Source organism: Microtus pennsylvanicus, chromosome X (assembly GCF_037038515.1).
Source record: "Microtus pennsylvanicus isolate mMicPen1 chromosome X, mMicPen1.hap1, whole genome shotgun sequence".
Classification (NCBI taxonomy): Eukaryota; Metazoa; Chordata; class Mammalia; order Rodentia; family Cricetidae; genus Microtus; species Microtus pennsylvanicus.
This window is the reverse complement of record NC_134601.1, coordinates 121,701,903-121,716,343: the sequence shown is the minus strand read 5'-3', so window position 1 is coordinate 121,716,343 and position 14,441 is coordinate 121,701,903. Positions and strand designations below refer to the sequence as shown.

The following is a 14,441-nucleotide window of genomic DNA, read 5'->3' as shown; positions in this document are numbered from 1 at the left end:
GTAGCAGAAAAATTTATGATTAAGAATAAAACTATTTCATATGATCAGAGTAAAACTATTACTGTTTTTAAAGCACTGATGTATAGTTAGAATAATAAGTATTTAAAGTGTTTAGAAGAATAGACCCTAATTTAAAAATTGGATTATTTGGTTTGTTGTTATCTAGTTTCTTGAATTCTTTACATATTTTGAATATTAGCCTTATGTTGGATGTGGAGTTGGCGAAAATCTTTTCCCATTTTGTAGGCTGCTATTTTGTTTACTGACAGTGCCCTTTGCCTTATAGAAGCTTTTCTGTTTCATGAGGTCCCATTTATTGATTGTTGATCTGAGTGCTTATGCTATTGGTGTCTGTCCAGGAAGCTGTCTTCTGTGTCAAAGTGTGCAAGGCTATTATTCCCCACTTTCTCTTCCATTAGGTTAAACAAAGAATTTGTTACTGAGGACTCCCAGATGGCTGAGAAACTCTTAAAGAAATATTCAACCTCCTTAATCATCATGGAAATGCAAATCAAAACTACTTAAGATTCCATCTTGCACCTGTCAGAATGGTTAAAAACAAAAACACAAGTGATGGTTGATGCTGTCGAGGATGTGAAGCACAGGGGATAATCCTCCTCTGCTGGTGGGAGTGCAAAGTCGCACAACCACTTTGGAAATCAATGTGGCAGTTTCTCAGAAAATTGGGAATTATTATGCCACAAATTCCAGCTATAATACTCTTGGGCATGTGCCCAAAGGATACTTCGTCATACCACAAAGACACTTGCTCAATTATGTTCATGACAGCTTTGTTCATAAGAGCCAGAAACTGGAAACAACCTAGATGTCCTTTAACTGAAGAATGGATAAAGAAATGTGGTACATTTACATAATGAAGTATTACTCAGCTGTTAAAAACAATGACATCATGAAATTTGTGGACAAAGGTGCGGAACTAGAAAAGAGCATCCTGAGTGAGGTAACCCAGACACAGAAAGACAAACATGGTATGTATTCACTGATAAGTGGACATTACTTGTTAAGTAAAGGATAGCCGTCCTACAATCCAGAGACCCAGAGAGGCTAAGTAACAAGGAGGGCTCAAGGGGAGATGAATGAAATTCCCTGGGAAGGGTAAATGGAAATAATCTTGAGGGTGGATGGGGGCAGGTGAGGATGAGAACAAGAGGGATCAGGAGGGGCTGTTGGAAGGAGAGAGTACTGGGAGAGATGATTGGAATCGGGGGCATTTGGGGAGTGATATAGAAACCTAGTACAATGGAAACTCCCAGAAATCTACGAGAGTGATCCTAGCCAAGACTCCTAGTAATGGGGGATCCAGAGCCTGAGCCAGCCATGTTTTATAACCAGGTAAGGCTTCCAGCAGGACTAGGACACCAACCTAGCCACAAAATCTGTGGCCTACAATCTGTTCTGCCTAAAAGATATACTGTAGTGATGGTGGCACAGATCTTGTAAGAATGGCCAACCAATGATTGGTTCAATTTGAGGCCCACTCCCTGGGAAGATTCCCATGCCTGGCACTTCCTAGACAGCCAGAAACCAGAGGCTGGGTAGCCCAGAGACCCAGAATAGAACCAAACAAGGCTGGAAGAAATTCAATGAAATGATTGCTAATGATATTCTGATGTATTCGTAGATCTGGTGCTTTGCCCAATTGTCATCAGAGAGGTGACATCCAATCACTGATAAGAGCAGATGCAGAAACCCACAGCCAAACACTAGGCAGAGGCAGGGGAACCCCTCAAAATAGGGAGAGGTAATACTGTAGGAACCAGAGGGGTCGAGGACATTATGAGAACACAGCCTACAGAATCAACAAGGCAGGGCTCATAGGGAGTGACAGAAACTGAAGAAATAATCATGGTCCCTGCATGAGTTAGGTCCTGTCCATATGTTTTGGTTGTGTCGCTTGTTGTCCTTGTGGAACTCCTAATAGTGGGAGTGTGGGGGTGCCCCTGCTCATAGGACCCTTTTCCTCCTATTGGGTTGCCTCATCCAGCCTTGATAAGAGGGTTTGTGCCTAGTCTTATTGTAGCTTGTTATGCCGTGTTCCATTGATATCCTTAGGAAGGCTGCTCTTTTTTAAAAAGGGAAATGGAGAAGGAGTGGAACTTGGGGAGAAGTGGAGGCAGGGGAAACTGCAGTCAGAATATAATGTATGAGAGAAAAATAAAAAGAAGATTCTACCCTCTTTAGAGCGTTGTCTCAGCACTTTAATTCCAATGTTAAACTATGTAATTGAGTAACTAATTTAGGCTTATGGAGATGAATGGAAATCTTATGAAGTTTGTAATCTGAAATAGAATATTTAAGGTACTTAAGGATTGGTAAACTGAATTAGAATATTTAAGGCACTTAAGGATTGTCTTGTTTATAAGTTTAATTTTTTTAGATTTGTAAATTTAAGTATTTGAAAGGTTTATTTGCAAAACCAGACAATTACTTTTAAAAAGGAGAGGGAGTTAAATATATTAAGTTTACAGATGTAGTTAAATTCTTTAATGTACCTAGTTAACTGTTTAATAGAAACAATATTATTCAAGGGCCATTTAAAGGCCATTTCTAAATATCGCTAACTTAATACACAGAACAAAACATTAGCTTTTAAAAACTTAAGAAATTAGATCTGTGGATTTGTAATTTTAGTTAACTGAGTGTTGATTTTCAGAACACATATGTACAAAAATTAGAGTAGTTTTACTTGCATAAGAATCATTTTAGGAACACGCACACACACACACAGAAAGAGAGAGAGAGAGGGAGAGAGAGAGAGAGAGAGAGAGAGAGAGAGAGAGAGAGAGAGAGGGACAGAGAGAGACAGAGACAGAGACAGAGACAGAGACAGAGAGAGAGAGTCAGTTCACAAAAGGAGCTGACTTAGTGAGAGTATTCTTTCTTACCCTGAATTTACTTATTTATCTCAGGCTGGTCTCAAAGCTTGCTAGTAGGCAAGGATGACCTTAAACTTTAGATCCTTTTGTTTCTTCCTTTTGAAGGTTAAGATTACAGATGTGCATCACCATGTCAGGTTTATTCATTGCTGAAGACTGAACCTAGGGCTTTGTAAATGTTAGGCAAGCACTCTACCAGCTAAACCAAAACCCCAGCTTGAGTATTGTTGACAGACGCAGTGATTTTTCTTTTGTTCTGTCCTATGCCAGCGGGAATTTATGGAGAAAGCAATCCCTATAATCTCTGACTCTGGTACTGAAAGTTCTTCAAAATTCTGGCCAAGAATGGGGTCTATATATCTTCGTTTGGATCTGGACAGGTTCCATGGACTGTCTGAAAAATTGTAAAAGGCTAATTATGTAAATGCTCAAACCTCAGCAATGCCACCCTGGATAAAGCCATTTATATGATTACAGGGAGACGTGCTAAAGGATGCTCATAATTAAGAAACTGACCAGGAGTACTATCCACAGCAGAATGGTACATAAATTACAGCCTATTCTTATGGTAGAATGCTCTTACAGTAAAGAAGCAACAGACTACTACTGAATGCATTAGCGAGGATACATCTCACAGACAGAAAGCTAAGGAAACTATTTGTAATGTAGAACAGTCTTTTTCATTATTGCCTCCCTAAAGAGTCTTTCAAGTAATTTTCCCTTAACGCTTCTATGAAATTTTAATTTCTCAGATATATTCTACATCTGTTTATATGCTCTATGTATATTTATAGATTATACATCAGGAGAGTAAGAATCTCCACATTCCACGTCTAAACCCATTTCTACCCCCTGGGGAGCAATATTGGCCCAGTTGGTATTGCCAGAGATAAAAAAAACATACATGAGTACTGTGCTATTTATGTAATGTTTTGAAGGATCCACAGCATAACACTTTGTTTATAGAAATATACCCATGTGGTAAAGATAGAAAGGAATGCATGGTAATGGTAATAATCAATTTCAGGGGAATAATAACTTTGTGGCTCTGAGAAAGATGAAAAGACCCACCTAATCAGGAAAAGGCTGTGCACAGAATGTCATGAGTTGATGGTGTCATGAGTTACTGAACTTCCTGAGTTGATGACTTTATGAATATGAATTATAGAAGTTCCAAAGTGGTGGTGCTATAGTCTCTGTACTTCATAATGCTGCTTTTAAACATTAGTATGTATTGGGCTGGAGAAGTGATTCAGGCTATTAAGAGCATTTGTTGCTCTTGCAAAATATTTGGTTTTGATTCCCAGCACCCACACAGTAGCTCAAAACCATCCATAACTCCACTTCAAGGGGATGTCATGCCTGCTTCTGACCTCTGTGGGGAGAAGACATGCATGTAGTACACAGACATACATACATGCAAAACAGTCATATACACAAAACACATAGATGTAAACAAAAGAAATTGTTAGTATATATTAATTGTGCAAAATAATGGTTTCATTTTGACATTTTTATACACATATAAAATGAATTTTATCACATATACTTGTTTTTGCTAGCTTGTCTCCCCTTAAAATGTCTTTCAAACATGTAGAAATATTTTATTTTATTTCATCTGTATGGGTGCTTTGCGTCCATGTATGACTAGGCATCACATATCTACAAGTCCTTATGGAGGTCAGAAGGGGACCTCAGATCCCTGGAACTGGATATTCAGATGATTGTTAGTTGCCATGTGGGTACTGCAAACTGAATGTGAATTCTCTGGAAATGCAGCAAGTGCTCTTTATATACCAGACAATGAAGACTACTGAGAACTCAAGAACAATGGTGTAGTAATAAGGAGCGGCAGGGCTGCGTCCCCAACACCCCAGCCGCCTGCTCGGCTAGCTTATGCCCCGAAATAATTACACGGACACTGTATTCTTTTAATCACTGCTTGGCCCTTTAGCTCTCGCCCTTAATGGCTAATTCTGATATCCCGATCAACCCATCTCTAATAATCTGTGAGCACCGGTCTTACTGGGAAGATTCTAGCCTAAGTCCATCCTGGGTCGGAGCTGGGGCATGGCGTCTCTCTGAGGCGTCTGCTCTGGAGAGGAGAGCTGTCAAGTCTGAGCTCACTTCCTCTTCCTCCCAGAGTTCTGTTCTGTTTACTCCACCTACCTATGTCCTAACCAATAAAATGGGCCAAGGCAGTTCCTTTATTAGCCAATGACCTTCCTCCATCACAATGGCAATGGGTTTTTGATCCCACTGTACGTACGGACTTTGTGGGAGCCTAGGCAGTTTGGATGCTCACCTTACTAGACCTGGATAGAGGTGGGCGGTCCTTGGACTTCCCACAGGGCAGGGAACCCTGATTGCTCTTTGGGCTGATGAGGGAGGGGGACTTGATTGGGGGAGGGGGAGGGAAATGGGAGGCGGTGGTGGGGAAGAGACAGAAATCTTTAATAAATAAAGGCCTTCCTTGATGCCAAAGAAAGAAACGACCACAAAGACGTGCTGGAGGAGCCCGGGGACGGCCAGCAGCCGGGGTATCCCCAATCAGGGGGGTGGCTTGTTCCTGGCACCAGCACCCTCTGTCCACCTGCCAGCTCCCACCCTCAGTTTGGAGGCTCGCTCCCTCTCCCCTCCACACATGGCTGCGAGAGGTACCCGGCTCTGAGGAACCACCACTCATCCCCTTACCCCAGCCCGTATGCTCATCGGAACAACTCTCCCACCTATGCTGACAATTCCTCTGCGTGTTTGTCCATGCTGCAATCCCACGACAACTGGTCTAGCCTAGGAGTGCCTGGCCACACCAGCATGCTACCCATGAGTCACAGCATCAGCCCGCCTACTGGCTCTAGCCAATACCCCAGCCTATGGTCTGTGAGCAATGGCACCATCACTCCAGGCTCCCAGACAGCTGGGGTATCCAACGGGCTAGGAGCCCAGCTCTTTCGGGGCTCCCCTGCACATTACGCACCTCTGACGCACACGGTCTCGGCGGCCACGTCCTCTGGCTCCCCTATGTATGAAGGGGCGGCTACTGTCACGGACATTTCTGACAGCCAATACGACACAGCCCAGAGCCTCCTCATAGCCTCGTGGACACCCGTGTCACCTCCATCCATGTGACCTGAACTCTTCCCCGCCGTGCGCTAAGACTGGTAACAGCCCGTGTCGACTGGATCCTCTCCTAGGCACCACAAGGCAGGCTCTTGGGACAAGGGAAAGAAATAAAAGCTTGCTAATAACTCCATTGTCAAGTAAGAGGATGTTTATCATGTTCCACGACCCTCTTGCTTGACGCCCACGGTAGTGATGTGTGTCCTACATGTGAAGCCAGGTACAGAGGCGAGGCTGGGGTCCTATCAAATCCTTTGTCTCTGCTACAACATGTAGGTGACTTTGGAAGGCTGGGCTTTGCCCACCCCTTTCCTACTGTAGTGAGACACAAGGCACACCTCTAATGCCTGTCCTCATTGCTTTAGAGTAGTTAGCTTTGAGGACAGAGAAACCATAGCCAGCAGACTGTAGCTAAAATGGAAACTCCTCCGCCCTCTAGAAGATTCTACCTTAAGCAAATGTAGCTTCTTGTGTTGTGAAGTCAACTGCGCGATACTTTTCTGTTGACGAACTAGCCAAAGACAATCCGCAGAAAGTTTATTTCTTTTCTGCACAATAAAGGCAATATGCAGCAGAAAAAAAAATAAATAAATAAAAAAACAGACACCTCTCCTCAAACTTACACTAAAGGATGTTCAAAAGAAAGTGAGTTTAATGGACGATAGTTACAACGTGTTAAAATGGAATGACCAATCGTGTTTTTAGAAATTTGGCTTAGTACGGTCTGAAATTAAGTAACATCTGGCTATATGCCATGAATAGAAACTACCAATCTTTTCAAGTTATGTCAACATATTATGGATACTGTTGCAGTCACTGGTATATTTGGGAAGGGAACAATCATTTGGCACATGGCATCTTTTTATTTTCTTTTTATAAATTTATTTTTCTTTCATATATTCCATTCTGACCACAGTTTTCCTTCCTTTCTCTCCCCCTGATCTCCCCCCCAAAGCACACACCTCCCTTCTCCCCCAGATCCACTCCTCCATTTCTCTTCAGAAAAGGGCAGTCTTCCAGGGATATCGACCAAACATGGAATATCATGCTGCAATAAGATTAGGTACTCAAATGGCTCTCGGATTCCTCCTTACACCTGTCAGAACAGCTAAGCTCAAAACCACAAGTGACAGGCCATGCTGGTTAGAGTGTGAATCAAGAAGAACACTCCTGCGTTATTGGTGGGAGTGCACACTTGCCCAGTCCCTTTGGAAATTTATATGGTGGTTTCTCACAAACCTGAGAATTGATCTACCTTAAGATCCAACTATACTACTCTTGGACATATACCCAAAGGATGCACCACTGTACCACAAGGATGATGGTTCAACTGTCTTCAAAGCAGCTATATTCATAGCACACAGAAACTGGAAACAACTTATATGTCACTCAACTGAAGAACGAATGAAGAAAATGAGTTACATTTACACAATGGAGAGTTACACAATCTATTAAAAACAATGACATCTTGAAATTTCTAGGCAAATGGATGGAATCAGAAAATATCCTTTGGGTTTGCTTGTGGTGTCCGTGCCTTTGGCACCTATAATCTTTCCTCCTCTTCTTTTATGGGGGTGCCCTTGCTTTGCTTATTGTCTGGCTGTGGGTCTCTGCATCTGCTTCCATCAGTTGCTGGTTTAAGCCTCTCTGATGATGATTATGCTACACTCTGGTCTACAAGTATAACAGGGTATTATTAGGAATCATTCCATTGACTTTTTAAAATTTATTTTGTTATTTAAAAATTATTTTATTTTTCCAGTCATGGCATATAACATCTTAATACAAATTTATGAAAGATAGTAGTCTGTATCATAATAAGTAAACCCTATTGGTTTGGATCATAACATAGAGCCATGGACTCCCTAATTTGGCTTGTGGAGAAGCTTTCATGAAATATGCATGAAACATACTGTTCTTTTAAAATTAGCATTGTGCAAAATATTATTTTGGACATTCATATGTGTATATAATGTACATGTATTGTGTCACATTTCCTGTGACCCACATCACTCCCTCCTGGAGAGAGGTCTTTTAAGACTCAGAAAATAAATCAAATCTATATGATTCACAAGACACAGTCCCAAAACTATCTAAGCATTAACAACTGCTGGAGAGAGGAGACCCTCCCACTGGTCAGGATGCTTGTGAGTTGTACAGGGAGCTCCGTGGATACAGATTTCATGAGTCCTAATCCATGCTAGAGTGGGCTTTTTGGTGATGCAGCTAGCTGCCTTTGGGATATCCACATTCCTGTAAGTGATCCATTACCTGTACTTGTGTAACTTGTCAGTAAGTTTCCTTGGTTTTTGCTTTAGACTAGGGCAGAATATTTTTTTTTGATCTGTTGTCAGTGCCCTATCTAGGGTAAAATGTGATTTGTTCACATCTACTTTTTTATTTATTTATTTTTTTAAAATGGTTTTTATTGAGCTATGTATTTTTCCTGCTCCCCTCCTTCTTCTCCCCTCCCCTCCTTCCCTTTATTTACATCTTTATGGCAAAAGAAATTATACAACATGTTTATTATAATGAATGTCCACGATAAAATTCTATCCACTATGTCCTTTATAACCCAAGACCAAAATTGCATATGTGATATTAACCTTGGAATAAACATTTTAAAGATATAGTTCAATAGCTTTGTATGTAGCAGTGGTTTATTTTCTTTTTCATTATTTTTTATTGATATTTATTGAGCTCTACATTTATCTCTGCTCCCCTCCCTGCCTCTCCCCTCCCCCTTCAAGCCTCCCCCAAGGTCCCCATGCTCCCAATTTACTCAGGAGATATTGCATTTTTCTACTTTGTACTTCCCATGTAGATTAGATCTATTTAAGTCTCTCTTAGTGTCCTCATTGTTGTCTAAGTTCTCTGGGATTGTGGTTTATAGATTGGCTTCTTTGCTTTATGTTTAAAAATCGCCTGTGAGTGAGTACATATGATAATTGTCTTTCTGTGTCGTTGTTACCTTACTCAAAATGATGTTTTCTAGCTCCATTCCTTTTCCTGTAAAAATCAAGCTGTCATTATTTTTTTCTGCTGTGTAGTACTCCATTGTGTAAATGTACCACATTTTTCTTATCCATTTTTCGATTGAGGGGAATTTAGGTTGTTTCCTGGTTCTGGCTATGACAAACAAAGCTGCTATGAGCATAGTTGAGCACATGTCCTTGTGGCACGATTGAGCACTTTGGTATGACTGGGTCTTGAGGAAGGTTGTTTCCTAATTTTCTGAGAAATTGCCACACTGACATCCAAAGGGGCTGTGCATTCCTACCAGCAATGCAGAAGTGTTTCTTATTCCCCCACAACCTCTCCAGCATAATTTGTTATCAGTGTTTTTGATCTTAGTCATTCTTATAGGTGTAAAATGAAATCTCAGAGCTGTTTTGATTTGCATTTCTCTGATGACTAAGGATGTTGAACATTTCCTTAAGTGTCTTTCAGCCATTTTAGATTCCTCTGTTGAGAGTTCTCTGTTTAGGTGTGCAGTTCATTTTTTATTGAATTATGTGATCTATTGGTGTCCAATTTCTTGAGTTCTTTGTATATTTTGGAGACCAGAGCAGACCTTTGTCTAATGTGGGGTTAGTGAAGATCTTTTCCCATTCTGTAGGCTGTTGTTTTGTCTTGTTGATCGTGTCCTTCGCTTTACAGAAGCTGTTCGGTGTCAGGAGATCCTATTTATTGTTTCTCTCAGGGTCTGTGCTGCTGGAGTTATATTTAGGAAGTGCTTCCCGGTGCCAATGTGTTCAAGTGTACTTCTCACTTTCTCTTCTATAAGGTTCAGTGTGGCTGGCTTTATGTTGAGGTCTTTGATCCATTTGGACTTGAGTTTTGTGCATGGTGATAGATATGGGTCTATTTTCATTCTTCTACATGTTGATATCCAGTTATGCCAGCACCACTTGTTAAATATGCTTTCTTTTCTACATTTGATATTTTTTGCTTCTTTATCAAAGTTCAGGTGTTCGAAGATGTGTGGATTGATATCCGGGTCTTCCATTTGGTTCCATTGGTCCTCCTGTCTGTTCTTATGCCAATACCAGGCTGTTTTCAGTACTGTAGTTCTGTAGTAGAGTTTGAATTCAGGGATTGTGATGCCTTCAGATGTTCATTTATTGTACAGGATTTTTTTTGACTATTCTGGTCAAATGAAGTTGAGTACCATTTTTCTGAGGTCTTTGAAGAATTTTGTAACAGTGGTTTAATATGAACTCATTTAAAATATATTAGCTGTCTATGTCACACCCTTCCCCCATAGCTGAGGTACTTTCGTGCCATGATTTTGTATCATGGCATTTTAAAAATGAGGTACATGTACTATATAAAACTCACTAAGTTTTCGTTCATTCTACAATAGGTATTTTATAGGCTTTAGCTTGCCATTTTTATATCTGTAGTTATACTTACACATCTTCATGTGTATATAATAGAAATGCACGATATCCACTTGCACAGCATTTGTCTTCCTAATAGCAAAAAGCATGAATGAAGAGTTTTTGTTTTCTGCACGTTGGCTATATCAGTTTGCACGTTTTATTGTACTACAGGAGAAGAAATGCATCATAATATTGCAATATGATTTCTTTCATAAGTGATACAATTATTTCAATATGTAACCAACTACACTATAGGCTACTTTTTTAAAAAATCAACACCTGAATAAATGAATATAACAGTTCCAAGGAATGGGATAATTTAAATAGACTAGTACATATTGTAACTTATTTCTAGAAAAAAATCCTATAGTTATAGATCCTATAATACTAAGAAAGTGATCTAGGGTAATTTGTAAGAGAAAATATTTAAGAGGTAGTGTCCCAAGGCTAAGTGTGCCTTTTTTGTGTGTTAGGGATTGGATTGAGGTTTGAGTTCATTTTTCTTCCTTTCCATAATTTGGGATATTAGAGAACATTAAGTATCAAAATGCAAAAGGTGTCAGTATTATTAATGGTGGCAGGATGGAAGTCTGTTGACTTCCAAATGCAGAGTTCTCTGAAAGGAATCATGTACTTTAGAGAGAGGTTCAGGATAGGGACTCTTGTTTCTTTCTTTGACGCAGACTCTTTTATTTGCCTGTTGAATGAGAGGTTCCTAGAGGACAGTCTTTTTATCCCTGCACTCAGACTGCTTATGAGCATAGAGTTCTGCTTCACTCTCACAGTGACAGGCTGAGAGGGAGGAATGGGCTGTTCCTTTTCTCATAGATGTCCTGTCCAGTAAGATTTATGTCTGGATCCACCTTCACTAGATTCAGATATGGAGAGTTCTCTTCTATAATGCTACTCAAGCTTGTGGAGGGCAAAGACAACAGAATGTTTCCACTAGATTCTGGTGTCTGGACCAATACATGACCATTGACTGAAAAAAAGTATTCCCTAAATGCATGTTATAGACTTTAACCAAATGAGTTTTCATTGCTTTTTATTGAAAAGAGCCTCTGGAGACACAGGGAAATGGAAAATGGAGAAGAGTGAAGTTCTTTCTTGTATGAAAATATCACAGGGGTCTTTCTGTTAGAGGGGTGATATAAATATTCCTCTTCCATCTCAACTTAGATGTAAGAGCTCCAACAATGTCCATTGGATTTGGGGCCTTTGACATGTGCTTTTCATTACTTACAACAGAAGACGATATTAAGTTAACATTCATCAAGTATCTGCTAGGGTCTAATAATTTTATATGCTTATCTACTTTTACCATTATAATTTAATGCTTGCAGTAATTGCTTGCAGTTGCATCTCACAAAAAGATCAAAGTCTGAAGTTGGCTAGGAAGCCACTGTGGTCAAAGTTATTCCTGGAAATCCTGTAGGCAAAATGCCACACTTGCAAGTGCCTCACTTGCAGAAGATTTATCTTCTCTTAGTAAGTCCAACATAGTCATATTTTTCTCCAGCTTTGTAACAAAATTTTGATTTTTGCAATTGAATGTGAGGTAAAATAGTTGCATGTTTAAGAGATAGGTTGTCTATAAAATATCTGTCTTTAAAACTAGAGTTATATTTAGCCAAGTGAAATGCTTACACTATGAGATGCAGCAAAATTGGAAATCAAAGGAGGAAACACCTTGATGTTTCCGAGCACATTCATTAGGGTTAATTCACTTGCTGATTAGAAGATGGCACTTCTAATAATAATTTCTTTCTGCATTGTCTTTTCAATGATATCAAGATCATAAAATGAATGCTATCAGTTGTGTGTCTGCTGTGACTACATTCTAATGCTGTGTTACTTACACTAAGTGAGGATATGATAAAAACCAAATTAATTCTGAAGTCTTGGGCCTTAACGACTTCATTGATTCTCATCAACAGAGGCCTCTTTCTAATTTATATAAAATCAGAGAGAGAGAATGAGCCTTCTCAAGTCTTCCATTTTGCAATTTATCAGTCCAAACCATTTCACCTGTGCCTTTGTTATTTTAACTTGTAACCTTGGTTATCAATTCTCTAGAGGCTAAGAGAGCTGAAAGGACACATGCTGAGTTTTTCTTCAGAAGTAACAAATATAATATGTTCATGATTCATTGGACAGAATAGGTACATAATATTTCTAGCTTCCAACGGACTGAGAAGGATGTTTCAAACATGTATAATCAAAGGACAGTAAGTGTCTCTGTCACACACTTTTACTTTATTTAATGAGAAATGATGAGAGGGTGCAGTATTGTTTCAAGTACTTTATGTAAGTTATTACACTTACCTATTATATGAGTAATACTTTGTCTCTGTTTTAAGGTCTAAAACCGAGGGTTGAAACAGTCAGATAACTAGTCTAGTGTTGTAGGATGGCCTCTTCATCATTCCCACTCAGCAGCTCATACCCCAAATAATCACACAGAAATTGTATTAATTAAATCACTGCTTGGCCTATTAGCTCTAGCATCTTATTGGTTAGCTCTTACATATTAATTTAACTCATCTCCATTAATTTGTGTATTGCCACATGGTTGTGGATTACTAGGTAAAGTTCCATTCAGCACCTGTCTCTGGCGGGGTTATATGGCTTCTCTCTGACTCTGCCCTCTTTCTCCCAGCATTCAGCCTAGCTTTCTCTGCCTAAGTTCTGCTTTGCTATAGGCCAAGCCAGTTTCTTTATTCATTAACCAATAAAAGCAACACATAGACAGAAGGACCTCCCACACCAGTCCAGAGTCAGCCATTTGACAACTGGCACAGTGAGATAGCAATAACAAACCCAATTTTATTGACCTCCAGTGATATTAAGATAATTTGCTACTGAGTTATTTAACTTCCTCATGAGATTTTATAGGCTCAGATTTTAACATAAATAGTGACTATATGGATAGTCTATTAGACCATTTTCATCACTTGAACAAAATACTTGAGGTAGGGTACTTTATAAATAAAAAATGATTTTAAAGGAACTTTGATAATTTCATAGATGCTTATAATGTGTTTTGCTCATATCCACTCCCCCATTATCTACCCTTCAATTTCTCTCATCTTTTCCACAATATTTTCTCATCTTAATTTCATGTGCTCTTATTTTTAAACCATCTTGTCTGCTTAGTGTTTCCTGTATGTGGCCCCCTCACAAAGCTCTTGAATCTTCACAGAAGAAGGGACAGAAAGATTATAAGAACCAGAGGTAATATATGTCTATATAAAACAGTATTTGCTGGACATGACAGTGAGGTTGCATACATGAACTTACAGTAGTTATGATTTCATGCACAAGACCTGCAAAACATCAAGCCAGTCAAAATTCCAGCATACATGAGGGAGGGGCTCATGCAGCCCTGTTGAAGGGGCTGTGGGCTGCATTCCTGCCACTCAGCCTGGCTAGCTTATGCCCCAAAATAACAACACAAAAACTGTATTCTTTTAAACATTGCTTGGCCCATTAGCTCTAGCCCTTACCGGCTAATTCTCATATCCCGATCAACCCATCTCTAATAATCTGTGTAGCAACAGTCTTACCAGGAAAGATTCAGCATGTCTGACCTGGCGGCTTGCCTTCATAGCATCTGCCCGGGAGAGGGGACCATGGCGTCTGAGCTCACTTCCTCTTCCTCCCAGCATTCTGTTCGATTACTCCACCCACCTATGTTCTAACCTATCAGGGTCAAGCAGTTTCTTTATTAATTAACCAACGACCTTCCTCCATCACAGCCCCACCCACTATCCAAGGAGGGGAGTGCTAATAACAATGGGGTGGGGGAGGTAGGGGAGTTGAATCACTCTTCAGTTTACAGCAGTTGGAGGAAGTGTGGCCTTTTTGGAGGAAGTATGTTACTGGGGATGGGATTTGGGATTTAAAAAAAGTTATGCCAGTGTCTAACTCCTGCTTGCTGCCTGTGGACCTGAATGTGGAACTCTCGGTTTCTTTCCAACACCATATCTGCCTGTGTGCCACCATGCATCCCATGGGCTGAACCTCTGAAACTGTAAGC

General features: G+C 40.0%; 1 pseudogene; it reads left to right on the top strand.

Annotated features, from left to right (window-relative positions):
• Positions 1 to 910: 910 nt before the first annotated feature.
• On the top strand, positions 911 to 6,026 carry LOC142840514 (T-box transcription factor T pseudogene; annotated as a pseudogene).
• Positions 6,027 to 14,441: the final 8,415 nt, after the last annotated feature.